The sequence below is a fragment of the Alligator mississippiensis genome, chromosome 7 (genome assembly GCF_030867095.1).
Source record: "Alligator mississippiensis isolate rAllMis1 chromosome 7, rAllMis1, whole genome shotgun sequence".
NCBI lineage: Eukaryota > Metazoa > Chordata > Crocodylia > Alligatoridae > Alligator > Alligator mississippiensis.
Window position 1 is genome coordinate 28,203,163 of NC_081830.1, and position 4,679 is coordinate 28,207,841.

Sequence of the window (4,679 nt, forward strand, 5' to 3'; positions counted from 1 at the left end):
GCCAACAGAAGCAATGCATGGAGGTAAGGGGGAAGGAGCATCATTCCATTTATGGACATGGAGTGAGGGAGTGCATGGAGTGCATTGACCAACAAGTTGGAAGACCAAAGACTGGCAGACCTGGAAAGCTGAGCCATGCCCACACTCCTCAGTAAAGAATCTGATATCTATTCATTAGTCAAAAGTTCTTTCTTCTCCATTCCTAGATGCTCACTAAAGGAACTATGAAAAAATACATGGCTGAGATATCCAGTTTCCTTGAAATTTGTGTTGTCTTCAGAGCTCATGCACCAGTCCCAAGCTTGACTGCCTGGCAATTAAAGAGGTTGAGAATTCTCCCAGAAGTGAGAGATACCAGACAATGGAATTGGCAACCTAGGGGACAAGTGCTGAGACTTTTCCAGAAAGATCTGTTCCACATTAACCCTAAAGGACACAATTGATATAAGCATGTTTTGTTTCCTTCCCTCCATTTACTATGGACAGGACTTAGGGGATTTTAGTAATTTGTGCTCATGTACATCTCTTTGAAGTCTTCTGCGCTGTATTGAGTGACATTAAATAAATAAAAATTAGTTAGCTGATTCTGGATTCAGTTCCATTAAAAAATTTAAATCAATGCCCAAGATAACATGCTATTTTAATCCATGCTTTTCCCACATGGAAGGTTTAGGAAAGGCCTAATCTAGATCTCAGATCTAAGCACCTTAAAACTTTGACATTTGGGGTAGCATTTTTATTTTGTTCTGGATGCTTAGGTGATCAGATTTGGTCATCTAAGTCCCCAAAATGTCACTTATACAAAAATTATCATTTTGTGTGTGTATAAAAGACTACATACATACCCAGACTGGCAACATGCTCTGGCATGGAAGAGGCATATTTCCCCCCACATCTCTTCCTCCAAATAGTTGGGTAGCTAGGGCACTCACTGGGGAAGCTGGCAGTCCTGCATTTGAGGACTTACAAACACAGAGGGGTTTGAATCATGGCCTCTCTCATTTCCCAGTGCAGCACTAATGACTATACCACAGGTCAGCCACTACACAGGCCCTGTTCTGACTCTCCTTTGTGATTGCCTAGGAGGGCAGCTTCAAAGAGGGAGGTCTGTAAAAGTGTGGGGTCAGGGAGAAGGCAACAAGCCTGTGGATGTGTAGCTCAGCAAGGTGGCTCTTAGCTGCCAAAGGAAGTAGGCCTGGGCTCTAGCTGAAGCCTTTTGTCTCATTGACAGAAGCTCCCAGCATGGCCCTCCATCCATTCCCCCCCACCACCCCGATGACTGAGACTGGCTCAGCTTCAGAACAAGTACCACAAAAGGACTGATACAATATCTCACCTGTGTCCAGGTGGTTTGAGTGGTGCCCAGGTTCAAAGGCACTCTCAGTAAGTAATATAAAAAAACGACCCCCAGCTTCCTAGGTGAATGCCCCAGCTATGTACAGCTTTCTTCCACTCCTGAAGCTTAATACAATATTTTTGGATTTCAGCTGACAATTTCTGGGCATCTAAAGCCACTACACACCCACAAGGAGCATTCAGATGAGCCTGGGTTGCTACTGGACATGCTTATTCTGTGTGATTATGTAGTCATGCATAGTCAGTCATGTGGACAGGGCCCCAGAATAGAATGCCAGCAATGCATAAGATGATCAAAAATGACACATAGATAACCAGCTCTGGATACCTGGATGACTAGGTTTTTTTGCTTCAAAATTTGGAGGCAGATATCACCTTTGGATAGGAGCACTCACTGCAAAATTCTGTCCACAGAGACTGTAAAATAATGGTACTCAGAGAATCCACTCTTAGGTTGGATGTTGCCAAAGGGTTTAATGAATATAGACACCCAAACGCCAGCAGTTTTGCGCCTAGCTTCATTAGGTGGGTAGGTAAGGGCTCTATGGAAAAGCTACACACTGCACTTCAAGCCATCCAAGCTCAGTATAACCCAAGTAACTTGCATTCAGGTAGTTCTCAACCTGCATATCTTACAGCACATTGCTAAATTAAGGATGAGCTTTCTTAGCTGTTTGTTACAGTTTTTACTTCAAAAAGCCACTGTTCTCCAATCTACTGGAGCTCATCAGCTGTCTGACAAAGTTGATAGTGGAAGCAGTGTCCTTTCAAATAAAAGCCATAGGAAATGGCTGAAGCATCTCAGAAGCCCCGATTAGTTGTTTGCTTTGGCTATATGTACCCCTGGCTAGTTCACAAAATCCTCTTCTCAGAAAAAAACCCAGCATCTACTGTACCATTCCCCTTTGAGAAAGAAATCCATCCCCAGCCACAGCTAGGTGCCCATACAAGTACCCAGGGGCTATGGACATACATTATACCTAAACCGGTTTAAGTGATCAGAAACTGGTTTAAACCTGTAGCAGAACAGATGTTCAATGCTCATAAACCAGTTTGAAAATGGCTGTAACTGGTTTAAGATAAATCTGGTTGAATGTAGTATCAGACTTAGTTGATTTGGCTCAAACCGGTTTATGCAATGTCTGTCCCAGACCCCTTGCTGGTTTAAGATAAACCCCCAGCATCCTGGCATACTCTCTGGGCTTGGCAGGGCTCTCTGCTCCACAGCAGGGCTGGCCCCTCCCCTCTGCTCCCTGGCTGGAGATCAGGCAGAGACTGGCAGGCACAGCAGGGTCTGCTGGCTTCCCCATGCCTCCCTCCCCTCCACCCCCACTCGCTGCTAAAGCGGAGATTCCTTCCTCCTCTCTGCCAGAGTATGGACCATAGCCAGCATGTGGTACGCTAACTAATACTGTATAAGGTAGGTAGATAGGGCAGCATCCACTTAGGGCTTTTTTGGAGGTAATCAACTGCCGAGATGGTAATGTCCCTGCATTCCTTCATTTGGAAAAAAAGCTGTTTAAGAAGAGCTTGTAATGAGGGAGGTTTTGTTTTCTGATGCAGTGTTAACTGCTGATAAAATACTCTGTTATCAAGGAGGGGGCGCCCTTCCCTAATCACAGGGTCCTGCTGGGGCCTGGCCATGCCCCCCTCAGCTCAGTCCTGTGCAAGCTAGAACCACCCGGCTTCTAGCCTAAGCCACTGCAGGCACGAGTCTCCATTTCTGGGATGTCTGTCTGGTTACAAAACTGTTTTAACCTAGCCAGGTTAGACTAACCTGTAAAGATTGAATCAATTCAGGCTCAGGCTTTTTGCATGTCTGTCCCCTAGCCAAATAGAATATGCCTCATGACTCCAGATGATGTGTTTGTCCACATCTGAAATGGGCATGCTCTGTTCTAATGGGCCAAGCTGCTTACTTTCCTCCATGCACAGTGATCAGCATTAAAGGTGCTGAAGGTAAATGATGCAGTTGGCAATTCCTACACACCTCCAATCCCACTCACTCTCCCCCAGGTACCCCTCCACAGCCCCTTCCCCTTAATGCATCTTTTGCAGTAAAAATTTTCCACTGAATGAAGGAATAATCGCACATTTTTGACCAGCTCTGCTCAGCACACACATGAGGATATCTGTTGAGAAGACTAAGTCAAGTGAATAGTTAGTTTAAAGGAGTAGACTATACCTTCATGAAGAATAAAGCCCTCAGAATCACAGAAAATGAGAGTTGGAAGTGACCTCAAGGGGGTCACATCTAGTCCAACCCCTGGTTCAAAACAGGACCAGCCCCAAATAGATCATCCCAGTCAAAATTTTGCCTATCTGGGTTTTGAAAACATCCAAGGATGGAGCTTCTATCACATCACAGGGTAACCTGTTCCAGTGTTTAACTATCCTCCTGGTGAGAAAATTCTTCCTAATATGTAACCTAAACTTGCCTTGCTGCAACTTAAGACCACTGCTCCTTGTTCTGTCATCTGCCACCACTGACAGCTTCATCCTCTTTTGAACCCCTCTTCAGGTAGTTGAAGGTTGCTATTAAATTCCCTCAATCTTCTCTTCACTAGACTAAATCAGCCCATTTCCCTCAGTCTTTCCTCACAAGTCATGTCCCCCAGCCCCTTCACCATTTTTGTCACCCTCCACTGGATTCTCTCCAATTTGTCCACATCCTTTCTATAGCGGGAGGCCCAAAAGTGAACACGGTACTCCAAGATGTGGCTTCACCAGCGCTGAATAGAGGGGAATAATCACTTCCTTGAACCTATTGGCCCAGGATGCCATTAGTCTTCTTGGCCACAAGAGCACACTGCTGACTCATTCAGGTTTTTTTTTCCCCACTGTAACCCCAGGTCCTTTTCTAGAGAGCTACTTTCCAGCCAGTCAGCCTCCAGGCTGTACTGGTGCATAAGATCACTCTGTCTTAAGTGCAAACTAGCTGAGGGTGCACTCTATGCCAACTTCCAGGTTGCTTATGAAGACATTGAACAAAACCAGCCCCAGAACCGGCCCTGGGGGGACTCCACTTGATACCACCTGCCAACTAGACATCAAACTATTGATTATTACTCTGAGCCTGATGCTCCAGCCAGTTTTCTATCCACCTGACAGTCCATTCATCCAGCCCATACTTCCTTAGCTTGCCTGAGAAAAACTTGTGGAAGATCATATCAAAAACCTTACTAAAATCAAGGTACACCACATCTACTGGTCTCCCTCCATCCACAGAGCCAGTCACCTCATCATAGAAGGCAGTCAGGTTGGTCAGGCATAACTTGCCCCTAGTGAATCCATGCTAACTGGTCCTAACCACCTTCTTCTCC